Consider the following 18,067-nt stretch of genomic DNA (forward strand, 5'->3'; position numbering starts at 1 on the left):
TTTTCTTGGAAGGAGGGTCAATCAGTCTAATGAATTCCATGCCCCACATGTCAAATGGCTCAAAAGTCACTTGAGGTTATAGAGGAATTTCATCTCTTGAAGTAGGCTTTCCCATCCTTTGGCATCGATCACATTCACTAGTATATCTTTCCAGATCCCGATGAAGAGTGCGCTAATAATACCCAACTTGTAACACTTTAAATGTTGTCCTCTTTGCTACAAAGTGACCTCCACAAGGCCCATCATGATAGGTCAGAAGGATGTCAAAGACTTCCTCCTTGAAACGCCTTCTCATAATTTCATTCCGGGCCTAGTTTGAAGAGGATGCCCCCAATCCAAGTGAAGGGGGGCCTCTTCCTCACAATCTTTCTTTTCTCTTTGGAGGACAAATTCGGTGGGAGCTGTGAAGATACCAAATAGTTTGCTATGTCAGCAAACCATGGAGAGAGAATGGAAATGGAAAATAAGTGCTCATTCGGTAACTAATCATCAACCATTCCTTCCTCACCTGTAGGAAAAGTTAATGTGGACAAAAAATCTACAACAAAATTTTCCTTTCTAGGCTTATCAACAATAGTTAGATCAAATATCTATTGTAAAAGCAACCATCTAATAATTTGGGCATTCACATTAGGTTTATTAATTAAATATTTGATTATAGCATGGTTAGTATGTACAAATGTTTGATAGCCTGTAATATAATGCCTAAATTTTTTCAATGAATGCAAAACAACCAAGAGCTCCTTTTCGGTCACTGTGTAGTTTAGTTTGGCCTTTGACAGATTCTTACTGATAAAGTAGGTGGCTTAAGCAATTTTTTGATCTATCTGGCCTAGGGTTGCTCCTATGGCTTTGTGTGAGGCATCAACATGTATATGAAAAGGAAGGGCCCAATTCGGGCCTCGGAGAATCGTTGCAGTGGTTAACTTGTCCTTCAAGGTGTCCAGGGCCTCTTGACAACTTTTTGACCACACAAACTTAGAGTCTTTGGCCAACAACCCAAAGAAAGGAGAAGCCAACTTGCTAAAGTCTTTTATAAACCTTCGGTAGTATCCAACTAAACCTAGGAAGCTTCTGACATCTCTCTACTTTTATGGAGGTGGGACCCTTTGGATGACAGCTATTTTGTTTGGGTCTACCTCTAGTCCTTGCTGAGATATTGAATGAACTCACACGACCCCTACAGTCATCAAGAATTCACATTTTTTGGGAATAAGAGACAAGTTCATTTCAATGAATTTGTGTAGCAACTTACCTAAGTCGGACAGAGTCTCTTGGAAATCACCTCCATAAGGTGTAAAATCATTCATATAAATTTCCACCACATCATGGACTAACTCGGAAAAGATACTTAGGACTACTCTATGAAAAGTGGTAGGAGCATTGCGTAGCCCAAAAGGAAGGACCCTATAGGCGAAAGTACCCCAAGGACAAGTGAAGGTGGTTTTATCCTGGCCTTTTGGGCTGATTTGGATTTGATTGTACCCACCGAATCCATCTAGTAAAGAGAAAAAACATTTCCTTGCCAGGCCATCTACCACTTGGTTGATGAAAGGTAGAGGGAAATGGTCCTTCTTTGTGGCCTTGTTTAACTCCCTGTAATCAACACAAATCCTCCACTTACCATTTTTCTTTGGAACCAACACCAAAAGGAGAGACCCACTCACTATCTGAGATAGGGTAAATGAATCCTGCATCTAGCCGCTTTTGCAGTTCTTCTTTGACTATATCTTTAAGAGATGGATTCATCCTCCTTTGTGGTTACCAAACTGGATTTCAACCTATGTGGTGAGTACACACTAAGGGGTGCACTCCCTTCTTTTCTTTGTAACTCCAAGAAAATGCATCTAGATGTTCCTTTAGCATGTTGCACAACTTTTCTTCTTGGAGAACAAAATGAGATGGATTGATTTTCAAATCTCTCTCAGGGTAGAGTTCTATGGTTTTGACACGGAGAGGGTTGGAATCAGCTAAGCATAGATCAATTTGATGGTTGTTCTAGGTTTCCTTTACTACTTCTTCTAAGGACAATGTACTGGGAGTTGGATTTTGGATTATGTGTTCAATCAAATCATCTTCATCTTGGTGTTCGCCTCCCATGGTTGTTTCTAAGGTATAGAGTTGGGCAGAATAAACTTCATCTTCTTCCTCATCTTCCAGTCACAAAGGTAAGTCATGCTCTAGAGATGGCTGAGCAGGAGGGTATAGGACTAACTGCTTGGACATATGCCCATGCTTGATGGTCATATTTCCAGCCATGCAACTAATGTAAGCATCAGCAGTGGCTAACCAGGGCCTCCCAAGGATGAGATAGTAACCAGTAAACTTAGCCTTAGGCTAGAGAACTGGGAAATCTACATGGTATTCCCAAGAGGCAATGTAGACCATCACATCCTCCAGAATCCCCTCAGGGTTCACTGTGGAGTGGTCTACAAGCTGCAGAATGATTATGGTCTTTCTCAATGAACCTTGGAGGTTGAGCTTGAGCATGGTATCCTTGGTCATCACATTAATGGTAGCCCTAAGATCGATCAAAGTGTGTAGGACAATGGTGCCATTGATGTGCACATCTACTACCAGGCTTCCAGGGTTCAAATACTTTTGACAAATTACCTGCCCCAACATTAAGTTGGACTGTTGTCCAATGAAATTAATGGTAGGGGCATCTCTTCTTCGCCTCCCTAGATGTTTTAAGCACTTCTCCTTAATCAACTTTTTGTAAATAGGTACATCTTTAATAGCTTGGAGAAGTCAGATTTTGACACACTGGTTTTTCAATTCTCCCAGAAGTTCAATCTCTTCTGGGGTAGGCTGGAGTGGCTGGGTTAATCTCTTAGGAAAGGGTGGTGGATTTACTTTAAGCATGCTTTCCTCTCTTTCTTCCTCAACCTCCTTAGGTGGAGGTAGAGGTTGGTTGTCTGGAAGTACTCTCCTAGATCTCATGCTGACTTCCTAAATTTCCACAGCATAAGTAGGATAGGATGTCTCTCCACTATATATTTGTTGTGCCTGGCTGTTGTTCAGGTTTGTATTTGGCTGGTCATGCATATAGAGTTTTTTAGGTGAAGTAGAGTGTAGAAGTTTTGGTTGAGAATATGGTGAGGCATTAAAGTTGGAACACTATTGTATGGGAGCCTCCACTGCTGCGATGGTGCATTCCACTGAGGTTATGGCAGAGCATACGATTGAAATGATTAGCTGGATGGCGGGCAATGATACTGAGGTGAAAAGGACTAAGGAGGAGGTGTAGACTAGGAAGGATGAGTAGGGCCCCCCCAAGAAGGTATGGATGTGGTCTGGTTGGGGTTGTAATATGCATGGGATGACCCTTCCATGCCTTGCTTGTATGGTCTAGACCCATGAGGTCACCTTTGGTTTATGTAGAAAAGCTACTCAATGACTCCTTTAGATCCTTGATATACAAATTTTAGTCTAGGTAGAGAATGACACTTGTCTGTGGAGGGGTTTTCTTCACAGGCTAACCAGATTTCAATAGAATTCAATGGAAATTTGTTCCTAAGATGCCTCTTTGTGCATCTAGGACAAAAAATGGCCAAGACTCTCTCTGCTTCCTCCTACTTTCTCTTAATGTGCATAGTGTCCATTTGCAAGGCAAGGTTTTGTAGCATCTCACTCTTGAAATCCTCGAGCATATTTCCAATTTTTCCCTTGATAGATGAATTGGAAGAGGATGGACTGACCATAGGTTGACTACCGCTACCCTTTTTCCTAGTTTCCCTAGAATGGTTTCTAAAGACAGTCTTGATATCCTTATAGGGTAACTGGTAGATATCCCCTCCTGCTAACAAGTGTAGGGTATCCAGAAGATCTTCCCTTACTCCTCTAAGAAGGACTAGCTTCAAATGACTCAAGGTCAATTTCGCACCTGGCCCTTTTGTAGCTAAGCTAGAATCTTTCTTCATAATCCTCTAGGGATTCATCATTGCCTAACATCATCCAAATTTTTTTCTCTTTAGTATATTTAGACCTATAGTAGTCTCAATACTTGTTGTTTAAGGCTTGTTGCATCTGAGCCCAAGTTGTGATGCTATCTCCAAGTAAACCCATGAATGAACACAAAGCTATATCCTTGACAGTAGATGGAAATCGTTTCAACTTCTGCTCATCGTTTGTATTGTCATAGGTTTGGCATATGAAAACAAACTCAAATAAGAAAGTGTCTAGATCTTCTGTGGTTAGGCCATGGAAATGGGGAAGGGAAGAGGGGCTTATATTTTTCATCTTAGTATCCCTATTGGTTTCCCTAATGGGGAAGGTACCCTCAACTCTTTCTCTATTCCCTCTGTCATTTCTGATTTTAGCCATTGGTTCAATAGGAATGGGTTCTTCTTCTTCTTCTTCTTCCCTTGTAGGTTCTTCAAATATGTCTGGTTTCTCACCTAAGGGTTCCTCCAGTTCACATCCACCGAAGAAGAGGGAAGTTTGGCTGTTTGATGTAGTGGGGGTATTTGGCAAAAATTTCCCTATGTTATCCCTATTCCTACGAGGCATGAAAAAAAATGTTTTTGTTTTATTTTGTGTTTTTTTCAAACTTTGAAAGTAATTGTAGAATTGAAATTTCAGATTGAATGAAAACTACAAACTGAATGAAAAAATAACTACTTGATTGAAATCTTACTTGTAGAATGGAAAATAAAGCAAATAATGTAGTATGGAAAAGGAATAAATCTAAATTACTTTCGCAGAAATGAAACTAATAGTAGAATATTAGAAACAAGAAATGGAAGAAAGAAAGCAGTAATCACATATTACTCAAACACCTCCCTGGCAATGGCGCCAAAAAGTGATGAGCACCAGTATTGCAGTAAGAATGCTACAACTCCTGGGGCTACCAGCTTTACTTTATCAACCTAGGGTTCGTACAAACTTGGAGGTGACAGTGTTGTATATAGAAGTAAAAGTGATGGTTCTACCTTTTGTCATTGTCTAGTTGGCGAGAGACCACTAGGGTTTTCAATCCAAACTTCTATGGATTCAGAAGAAGCTTGATTACTAATGAGAGAAAGAGAAATCTACTCTAGGAGAAAGCTTGTCTACTGCAATAAGGAAAATGACTAAAATCCTATGCTAAAAACACACCATTCCCTAACTAACTGTTGAGAAACTATGATTTAAAAGAATGCCAAGCTAACATGTATGAAATGCTACTGTCCTAAGCATGGAAGTTAAAAACATCAAACATCACTACTATGCATGTAAAGGACTGGAATAAATCTATTTTTTTCTTTTTCTTCTTTTTATGGAAAATCAAGTGTGAAACCTAAACTCTTTTGGTGATGTGGTAGGTGACTTAGGGTTGCTGGTGGATGGTTGGGAGGTTTCGGAGACCCTCAGGTGCCCTTGTGTGGCTTCCTAGAGGGTTTCCCTCAATTCGACTTCAAAATAAGCCACTACATGAAAACCTATAGGATGTCCTAAAAACTTACAAGATTCCCTGTATTTCTACATGATACAACCGAGAGAAAACCGATGGGTGTTCGAGGTAATGGAATGCTTAGGGAAGGTAGTTGGTAGGTGGAATGGAGTGAGAAAATTGCTAGGGTCACTCATAACTCAAAACCAAGGTTGGGAGATGGTTGGATTTGCTCCACATGCTTGGAGGAGATTTTATGTAAAATGATGAAATTGGTGAAGGTCTTGGTGAAAGCGAGGAATGATTATGGATGGATGAATTTGGAAGTTGGTTGCTTGCTATGAGATCTCTCTCTACTTTTGAAACACCTGCTCTGCATCAAACATTGATATTTTCCAAAAACCATGCAATCAAGAAGAATTCTAATAAACTAGAAAACAAAGTTTAATGAGCTAGCTGTCTACTTCATGCATGAGGAAAATTGCAAAATAAAATGGAATCATTGATGAGATATAATGTAATACTGAAGATGGAAGAGATGGTAATTAAATCCTACACTTGCAAACTGATCAAATGATGGTTCAAATACATTAAACTCTAAATTCTATGAGAAAATATAAATCTGTTTTTTTGGGGCTACATAGGGGTCCTTTCCTCAAGTCATGATCCCAAAAGGAAGAGGCGAGGCCAAGACACCTACTGATATATTTTTTATTATTTTTTCCCTTCTAACCTGCTGCTAAAGTAAAGCACAAATGGAAGCAAACTAATAAAAAAACTAATCAAATCTACACTACTTGCAATGAAATACTTCTAAGGACAATTTAATCATGAATCTATGAAACTAATCTAAGCATACAGATACAAGAAGAGGAGCCTTTGCTGCTAGGGTTGGGCCCTAACCCAAGAGCTTCAACCCTCTGAGTTAACTCAGTACTGGATCATGAAATTGCTCACTCTCATTATCAAAACAAAAAATTACATAGCAATGTCTTCCAGAAGTCTGGAGCTCAAAAATTATTAGTGTTTTTACAAAAAAAATTTGAATCCTAATGGGGCTCTAGGCCTCTTTATTTATACAACTGAAATCCCCAATGACTTCCTTAAATCTAGGGAGGCTCGACTCCCAAACTCGAGATGAACTAGCTCTTTGACTATCACTTGCTTAGCTGCCTTTTGATCTTCATGACTTGGCTTCTTGTACTCCAAGATGGTGTGATTAATGGAGGAATATTCAAATTAGGGAGGAATAAATGAGGATGATTTACCTCCTACAATCTCTCTCCCTTGTCTCATTCGAGTTTCAAACCTTAATATTGCCAAAATTCCTCAATTTTCTCTTTCAAACCTTCATTCAATGCATATTAGTCCACTAGCCATAATATCTCACTTTAACTCATCTCATTAAAGAAAATATAATCAAAACATTTAATAAATTGTGAGAAGAGTTGATTTGACTAAGCTAGGAGGTGACATAAGGTCCATATAGTTACCCAATGATGAGGCTCATCACTTACATTGCCTGATGGGTTTCATTCAGCTTTTTGCTAGCTCCATTAACTTTCCTCTTTCCCAAACCAATTCCCAAGACTCAAAACATAACAAGAAAGCAAAAGAAACAACCAAGAATAATACCATGAAAACCAATAACAACACACCACCACAATAAAGTGGTAAGTCCTTGGACCAGTCATAAACAAAACTGCAATCAAGCTCAAAAAATCACCAAGGACCAAAATCAAAAGACTAACAAACACCCTGACTCAATCACATGGTTCCGAAGGAAAGCTGAAGCCAAGCCTTTTGCAATATTTCATGGCAACCTCTCTTTCCATGCAAGTCCCTGCATCACACTACCATAAACACATAATTGTTAGTGCATAAATAAACATAACAATACATTAGTTACCTTACCTTTGTATATTAAGAACGTTGCTTGCAACTGAACACATCCACACCATGTCTCAAGGGACTCGAATTCTCCTGATAGATGTAGCTATAACTAGAAACTAGTTGTTATACCTGTCAAATACATGTCCATTAATATAACACGTACCCACATAATGTTAGACGAAATCTAGGTTAAGAAGACTTATTGTATGAAAAGCAATCATTTGCTTGCAATTAGGGTTTCCAAACATGACCAAAGGAATTCCTACCCAATTCCTTTGTTTTACCCTTTTACCTTGTTGCAATCGAGGCTTACTATGTACTATCACATCACCCAACTTCTAATTATGTAAGAAAATCAAATATTACCTTGTCATGCTAATACCGAGCATGTTACCCTACAACTTCTCGCACATGTCAACCACCTACTCCAGTGGTCAAGGCAAGATATTTTCTAATTTTAAATCAACCTTTACCAATACTAACAATCATGGCATAATCCATAGTCAACTCATAGTCATTAGACATAATGCTAAAACTATCACCTACTATACTCATGTACATGTCAACTATCTTAACACATATGCGTGAGTAAAACCATCTTAAAACAAGATCATTTCAACAAGAAATGTTATAGACACATACTCATATCATGTGATTAATCAAACATTCACCAACATATAGATGGCATTAAAGACACCAACACTCAAACACTAAATTGACGACATAATCAAATAATCAAGCAACAAATATGCAACGTAAGAAAAGTCATATCTTAATGTATCTCATGGGGGCTATATTTTTTGCACAATCAATCCAGATTAGCATGATATAACTTCATGAAATAACAACTCAAAAATAAATAAGGTCATGATATCCATAATAGTCATTAGCTAACATGTTCACATCATAAACTCATAAACGTTTGTCATGTATGCATAGCAATCACATATGTATAGCCAATCTAGATTAGTACAACACAATATCACAATTATGTCGACTCATACTTAAATGTCATAACCCTAACCATCTGCATAGGACAATCCAATTTAGTACGATACATATAACATCAAGATATTAATGCTATAACCCTAATCATCAAGTTAACTAACATATAACAACAATAATTTAACATATAACATGCTCATCAACAAAATATAACATAATCATCAAGCTAGCTATCATATAACAACAACAAATTAACCTATAGCATACTCATCAACAACATAGAACATAATCATCAAGTTATCTAACATAAAACAACCATAGCAATGCATACAACCACAGGTTACTATCATTCAAGACTATCTGACACATGTGCATATGACTATAATAATCAACTAGAATTTATCATGTATGTAGCCATACCATTAACAGATATTTACATAAACCTAATGTATATAGCCCTAATGCATATAAAAATCCATTAACTAATACACCTGCATGTCTGACCTACCATACATGCATAACCATAACCATGACAATGCATGCATAACAAAATATAGACACTGACAAGCATAACAAATGCATATACAACCATACACTCATGATGACACATTCCACAACAACACCATCAACCTTCACACGGTGACATCCCTAAAACCATGATGAACACCATATAAATGCAAGAAGAACATGGACTACAAGCATAAGGAACATATATGCGACTGACATGAATGCATGACCAACACACCGCCCATCCAGTGTGAGGGATGAACCATGCTCTGATACCACTCTGTAATACCCTCCTCCCACATCTACCCAAGTAACTGGCTAACCGAGGTAAACATGTGACGAGATGCCACTATGATATGATTCAACCTCCTAGGAAACCTTAAGGAAGTGGAATCAATGGAAACACATCAAAAATACCTTCCACATTAGCAACAACACTCCCAGAGGCCATCCCAACCACTCAAGTATCATGCCCCTAGGTTCCACTGCATTTTTAAGCTATTAAACCTCTAGTCACTTCCATTCTATCTGCATGCTAGTGTCCAGGGACTATTTCTTGCAGAACCATGCCAGAGTTTGTGGTAATTAAGGCACTTTTCAAGCCCAAAATTCTAGCCACTACCCATAACTTGTTGTAACTTCCATAATCCATTAAACACATGATGACAAGACTAATAAACCGAAATCTAACTCGAGGACTAGGCCTGACCATCCCCAATTGGGACTGACATTTTGTCAAATACTTGGCATTAATACAATCCACAAGTGTAAATGATAGATCTAAGCATAGGGGTCTCATACTTATCTGAGAATTGCTAAGAAGAATTGATCCCTTATATCATTAGCTCCATTATCATCCATTATTTCATAGATACATTATTAATTTATTTATAAGTAAGAACATGATGAGAGCCATACATAGCCATTGTCATAAAATATATACATAACCAACATAGTATCAATATAAATACCAAGGAACTCATATCCATATGATCCATATATAAACTTGTGTAATGCTCATATAATAACAAGGAGAAGCAACCTCATATTAATGATGAAAAATCCAACCTAGGATGGGAATACCACATTCCACCTAACATAGAATGGCTAAGTCAAATCTCTCTTCAGCCGTTCACCCCGACCATATTCCAAGCATGAATGTGGGACTCAAACCAAAAGAACCAACCAGGACAACCCGAGGCTAAACCAACTCAACCTCATCAATAGAAACTAGGATTTACTGTAATCCATCCCATATCACTAGGCCAAAAAAAAAAACATGTCATAACCGACTTTACCATGATCTTCACCAGATCACTAGGCCAAAACAAGCATGTATGCGTCCAGATTTCTCCACCTACATCGTGAGGAATTTCCCTGTCTCCTAGTCTCTCAGGCTTTATCGCAATCCACACCAGATCACTAGGCCCTAAACCAAGACCCACCCTCTAGGATTTACTTCACATCCCATCCTGATATTACTAGGACCAATGGAGAGAAATCCACCTCTTGGCTTTACAATATATCCTGCCATTCACCGATAAGGATTCCTAGGCCCATCGAGGCACACAATCCTAGCTTTACCGCAACCCATAGTCTAGCTCAGGGGTTATTAAGCCAGTGGCTTTACTGTGACCCTTTGTCTCGTTTAGGGACCACTAGGTCATGTGTTCTATCATTTGGAGATCCACCTCACTCAGCATCGAATCCATCCGACAATCTAGCTCAAACAAAACATGAGAACCCCATTACACCTTTGATGTCCGAAAATGGCAAGGCTAGGATGAAAAGACTATCACACCTGGAAAAACCAATGCCATAACAACAAAAGAACCACATGCAATACCATGCATTGCAAATATAGCAAGGAAAACACACATGCAAATCGATACCTACAAAGAATATTTTTGTAGCTACTTTATTCCGCTCTTCCTTGCTTGTTCATTCCTTCTTCTTGCCTTCTTTGCCTTTCTTGATCGAATGCAAAAACCTGAGAAAAATCTTGCCGGCGGATCCTCATAATCCTTTTCATTAATGAGGGCACTATTTCTTTCATTCTCCATTATTTTCCTTCAATTTACTCCTCATATGAAACCTATGACCTTTCACCTTCCTTTTCTCCTAATTTCCATTATTTCCATAAATGAATGTGCCAGAATGCCATTTTTCCTTTCCAAAGCCTTATGCATTTCCATTGCAAATTTTCTTTAGCCATAATAACCGAAATTAACACCCTCTAGGATGTTTTTCCCACCATTCATTTTGGAATACATGTCCCATTAACCATGGTCTTATATATTTTTACATGAGTTTTTAACCAAGGTTGTTACAACATGAAGACTAATGATGCCAACTCATCAAGTGTTCCAACAAACTATCAACTATATATACCAATGGAAACATCTGACCATCATGAGTTTGACATCATACATTTGACTTCAATTCCAACTCAATCATCCTAATGCCAACACAACCAACTACAACCATGCTATAATGAAGACACCCAAACATAAGATAGGCTACATAGGGTTGACATCAATGCCAACATGAGCTAGATACCATCATGAATAAATGCCAACATAAGCTAGATGGAGCCACGCACACCATAGTACCAACAATACCCTCCTTTTTCATTGATGGGAGTCACTCAAAATCTCCAGATCATCATCCTCTATCACTCCCCCTTTGACATCAATGGCAAAGGGTTAAATCCATTTGATAAAGCAATAAGAACTAGAGCACAAATAATGGAGAAACTAGAGCAAAAATTTATGTCTGATGTAAACAAGAGAAAAATTTTCTCCCCCTGAACATGTGCCATCTCTAATATCATCTCAAGGTTGTAGTGAGCCACTTCCATTGTAAACAATGCTTCCTTTCGACAAATAGGTGCACCATATGTACCATAGACTCCACATGACCATGACTAAATGACATATACATTATATATACATGGTTGTAGTAGTGATATATGACCTCATACATGACCGTTACAAAACCTTATGACTCATGACTAGATGACTCAAACATAAAAAAATACAAGTACATAGCGTCATGACAATTTTACATGAATAAATCAATGAATACATAAATTCCATGGTAATCTCATATGGACCAATGAATCAAATACATGACATATAATAACTGATACAACATCATTAGCCCATACATTTTATTGCAAAAATGACTCATGAGACTCCTCCATAACAATCTTATCACCATGACAACTCAACTCACTAATGATTGGAATCAATACCAATGTAACATGATGAAACAATAACAAGTATATGGTTGTATTAATCATCATATAATAGTTCATATATGTCTGTTCCATGTCTCAGGTCATCTATATGGATCATATGCCAATGAAAACCTTCTATGCATGGTTGTACCATTTAAAAAAGAAACTTGTTAGTGAAACCAAAAGCATATATATGCATGAAACATGCACTACTTTCACTCATAAAACATATATAAATCTATTACAAATAGCTGAGTGAAAAGAAAATGATGAAAATAACTCATGTAAATCTCATATCATGCTTATCTCCCTTTGAGCTCAATATACCTCTAGTAGACAGGCTGATCCTATGGACTTGAGAGTGCACGAGGTTGAAATGAACTCATCATATGTTACTACAACAACTTGAACTCATCAAACTTCCATACTTCTACCATATTCTCCCCCTGAGGTTATGAACCTCACATAAATTTGTAGTCCTCTATGAGTATGCAAGAAATAATCATGGATTTAGGAGGGGATGCTCTTCATTACTTGAAGAGATATTGCTCCTTCTTTCTCCACACAGTATTTGGCTATTGCTTTTTTTCTTTCATCAAATTATTTTATTCCTTCACTGGTTTTCTAGTAGTTCCTCTTTATTTTTGTATCTTTTGATAGTTTTTCCTTTAGTAATAGGGGAGCAAACAATCTCTTTCCATATGGCCAAAATTATGGCATGTATAACACTCCACATGGCCAACATACAAAACAAGGGGATCATATCTCTTGCTACTTATACCGGGTCTATACCTTGCATGCAATGTGTTTCTCCTCCATTGGTTCGACTTGTAATCTATTGTCTTATGGACAAAAAAGTGACATGAGTAACAATAACCATAAAAATCATGATTATACCTATTAGCCAACCTCATGGTTTTTTATATTGTTGCAATATCTACTGATTGGATCTATACATTATTCTCCTGCATTTTTTTGCAACATGTCCATACTTGTGACAGCTATAGTATTGTACCTCATGGATCAAAGGAAGAAAATGACTTTCCTTCCTTTGAAATATAATAGAGTTGCAACAATATTCTCTTGGACCAAAATATATTCTAAAAGTAGGTGCTCCTTGAGGTTTTATTTTTAGTTGTTGTTGGTTTTGCTGGTTGATCTACTTCTGGTTTTGCTTTATTTTTTCCTTCATTCTCACTCTTTTTGTTGGTATTGTTTTCTATAGGTTTCATGGGTTCTTCTTTGTTGTTTTTACCTACAATAAAACTAGACTCACCCTTTTGAAATCTAAGACCATATTTATCCAATGGTGATCTTTGGATCTCAAGAAAACTATCAAATTCCACGGTGCTATTCTCCATATTCCACTTCTTTCTCAAAGACACCACTTTAGCCTCTAATCTTTCACATTCATATTCTTTTTCTTAGTATTTCTTCCTCGTACCTTCTTCAAATTTTTATTATTCTACCAACTTAATCTTTAAGCTGAAAATATCTTCCTTGAGCTTGGCCTCCTTATCATCACAAATCTACTAAAGTTTTTCTTGATCCTTACATGCATCTTTTAGTCTACTACTCTCAACTCTAAGAACCTTAACATTATCCTCATATTCACTAGGAAATGAAACATCCTCAAAATCTGAATCCTCAAAATTATAACTCAAAATAAAATCATTAGCATTCATACCTTTGAATTCATTTTGTTGCAATAACTTTGGTTCTCGATCTTTTGATTTATGCACATTATTTGTTGAACCACTTGCACTAGGAAGATGAGACTCTTGTGGCTAAGATTATTGCTTTTGAAGGTCATTCCTTTTTAGAAATTGTTTCCTCTTGTTCTTGGCCATTCGGAAATAAAAAATTTCCAAGTTTTCACCAACAACCCCCATATCTAATTTCTAGCAATCAAGTTGCAACCAAGAGCCTTGCTTTGATACCAATTGTTGGAAAGATTTGAGCACTATTGGAGGGGGTGGGGGTGAATCAATAGTGTGTATTATTAATTTTTTTTCTTTAATTTACTTTATTGAATCACACACACTAATTAGCAACAACTCACTGAAAATTTGCAGATATATGTATAAATCATAATAAACAAATAAACCATATGAGGAACATAACCATGAACAAGAACAAAAGTAATCATCAACACATGAGACACAATATATCTATTGGAAAACCCTTCATCGACAAAAAAACCACACTTGCTTTTGTTGATGCATGGCACTAAATCTTCTATTAAGAAAATATAATCTATTTACATATATTGTTGACTCTGATCAGCTAGGAGACTCAACCTCATATACGATCAGTTGACTCCCATAAACCTGGAGACTTGATTCTACTAATTATCTTAGAATACTATGTTCTCACATGGATCTACAGATTACCATCTGTTGAAATCCACCATGATATATCAATCCTCGCCCAAGTTCGATTGGACTATCGAACAACCATTGAATTGAGAAACTGTTCCTTTCGATGAAACTTCACAATCACTACTCCACATCCATGAATTAATTTCTCCTCTATTCTATGTGGGCCTCATCTAGTCTATTTTCAAACGAGATCCCAAGACTATCTGCTCAACTTGATTAAGCTCTACAATATGACCTCTAACAACAAGACAATCTCATAAATCAAATATAAACAACACAAACATGCTCTCTACTCTAGCAAAATAGTGGCCACATCAATTATGAAATACCATCACCAAACAACAACAAAAACACAACTCATACTCCGCCATAATATAAAACCCTGTCACCAAAATATGAATCCTAGATAATGCAATCAACAACATAAAACACTATGGCTATGTTCCAAATGCATCAACATCTCCTGCAAAAACAAATGTGAGATTCCTAAACTTGGAACTATTCCAACCTCTCCATCAATACCACACTCTGCTACACCTCTCTATATTTCTGATCTAAAATCTAGAATTTTAAACAAATATTGTTCTTTAGGAAATATATTTGCTCATACTAATATCATTAGAGCTCATACATTGAAGAAATCAAGTTGACTGATGGATCTAAAGCATACTCACACAATTCATGCTTCTCTAACTCACTACCACTCACCATCAACCATCACTCAGCTCCATCATGAAGTATATAAAACATGAAGGGTGAAATTGATCTTTGGGTTGGGATTCAAAGGTTCAAAAATTAGACTAAATTAATCCACCAACATCACTACTTGTGCAATGAAGGTGTTCACATCATTGGAGGGCCTTTTCAAACCATTCTTACCCATTACAACTTATTCTACAAATATTTGGGAATTTCCATGCCAATTTTCATCAAGTTTGCATGAGGAATTTAGAGAAAGTTTTGTGAAAAATCTCAGTCACATGCACAACACTTCCTAAACTTCACTAGAGACCTTTAGTCGCATAAACAGGCCTATCTACAAGTGCTTGGATCCTTTCAGTTAGATCCATAATCCTATCTCCATGCAAATGGGGCAAAGCATCAGGAAAAAGCACAATCCCTTAGCTCAGAACATCTACCACCTATTGGATCCTATTCTTCAAAATCTGAACTCACCTCCAAACCTTTGTTAATCTCAATAACACCTATGAAAGTAGATAAAACAAGTCTCCCAAGTTTCACTGCCAAGCTCACCTAAAAGGCCAACAAACAAGGTTGGTAAGAGTGCTAACAGGTCCTCCACTCTCCAACAAACACCTCCACAAGTTGCAATTCCTATGAACATACTTGCAACACCTCTGCAACATCATCATCATCATCATCATGAGGCCATCATACTAAAACAACTTATCTTCATGAGTATAAACATGAATACCTAGTATGCCAACTCACCAAGTGTGCCAATAAACCATCAACTATACTAATGCCAACATCTGACCATCATAAGTGTGACATCATACAGTTGACATCAATGCCAACTCAATCATCCCAATGCCAACACAACCAAATATAACCACTCTACAATGAAGGCACCCAAAAATAAACTAGTACATAAGGTTGACGTCAATTCCAACATGAGATAGCTACCATCATGAACTAATGCCAATGTCATCTTGTTGGAACCATGCACACCATAATGCAAACAAAACATAGTCATGAAAATATTTCCTATTGGGCATGGCATGGAATGAGGCCCCTGTATCTACCACCCAGGAATTAATAATATTCTCTAATGAAATAATCAAAGCATCTTGCAATCCATCACCTGTCACATTCACTTTATGATTTTTCTCTTGTTGTCCATCTCCTTCTTTTCCCTTCTAAGATGTCTTTCTTCAGGTGTCCTTTCTTCCCACATTTCTGGCACACTATCCCTAATATAGACTTGGATCTTCCTTTCCATGAATTACTGGGATTTCCTGAGCTATTTCCTCTCTGTAGTTTTATTCCTCTAGTCTCCATAGTCAAAGCATTACTTGTTGTCTCACCTAAGTTTTTCCATCACATTTCCTCACTAAGGATATCACAAACAACATCATCAAAATTTAAAGTTCTAGATCCAAACACAAAGTCACTAATAGTGATGGCTAAGCCATTCCAACTTTATGGCAATGAGCACAAAAGCAATAGAGCCCTAACTTCATCATCAAAATTTACCCTACAAAATTTAATTTACTGGGAACCATGTTAAATTGATTTAAACTATCAACAATAGATCCACCTTCTGACATATTCATATTAAATAGATTCTTAATAAGAAAAACATTGTTTGAGGCCGATGGTTTTTCATATAGTTGGCCAAAGCCATCATTAAACCTTTTGTTTTCATTTCCTTTGAAATGTTGAATGCCATCGACGCTGCCAGACACAGGCATATTGTTCCTAGTTCCTTTCTGTTGAGAAGATCCCATTCTTCATTTGTCATACTCATCAGCTTCTTTGATTTTCCGCTCAATGGTAGGTACAAATATTTTTGATATACATAATCTTCCAACTACATCTTCCATAGCTGGTAGTTTTCGCCATTAAATGTTTCAACCCTAAACCTTCCATCTTCCACCATTGCTCCCACTCGAACTAGGAACCCTTCTCTTCTACGAGTTTATCAACCAAATAGACCTTCAACTTTGATACCAGTTGTTAGCAATTAAGTAACGGAGTAATGAAACATATAAAATATTGTGGAAACACAAACACAAAAATGCATAAAACAAGATAGACACATATATATGTGGTTCACCTAATTTGGGCTATGTCCACTAAGAAATAACCAATCCTTCCTTTTATATTATCCAACAAAATGAAGAAATGCAACCTACAACAAGTCTGCTATAATTTCCTCTTCAATATCACACAACCTCCTCTCTCTTTCTGACTAAGAATAATAATACACAACCACTATACAATTCCTTCATATAAATTGAGGGTTGCCTTCTAGGGAATAAGCCCTAAATTAACATAAATTCTACTATCAAATCATCTCTAAAATAAATAGTCCAAATTGACTACAAAATTATAATATTTTTAAAGGAAATTTTTCATCTACTTTTAGATTCTAGGGCACTTCCCCCAACCCCCATGAGGGGGGGGATGTGGGTTCATAAAATCATTGTCGCCGCCCAACACCCCCTTGACAACGATCATAAAGGTGATATTTCCACCCAATTAGGAACAAGGATCCAAAGTGGCTCAAACAAAAAACCCCTGAACAATCAAGAAGATAATCAGGCTCCACACCTAGCAAAATCCCTGCCAAGGAAAATTTTATGGGCTAATTTTCCATGTTTTTCTCATAAAAAAATTTCCAATTTTCCATTTTTTCTAAAAATGATTCGCCAAAATTTTATGGTACAAAATTATTTTTCTCAAAAATAGCCAGAATTTTTTTTTTTAACATGGTCGGATACTTATATATTATAAAACTGCTTGGAGCCAAATCCAGTTACATAAGTGGATGGAAATAGGTGAGGAGAAGTCCAAAATGGGTTCGCAGACCCTGACTTCTTATAGACAAACTTGAGTAGTGCAGATTGAAAAAGAAAATGGCTGTATAGCCTTACAAATAGACCTGCGAGAAGACAAAATTTGCTAGTCATTAGAAAGTTAACTAGAGCTGGTTGACAGAATCATCAATCTGGGGTTCTTTCTTGATGCTTGCTCTGGTTG

Source organism: Pinus tabuliformis, chromosome 5_1, assembly GCF_031772625.1.
Source record: "Pinus tabuliformis cultivar Carrire ecotype Pingquan chromosome 5_1, CPIR1, whole genome shotgun sequence".
Taxonomy (NCBI): domain Eukaryota; kingdom Viridiplantae; phylum Streptophyta; class Pinopsida; order Pinales; family Pinaceae; genus Pinus; species Pinus tabuliformis.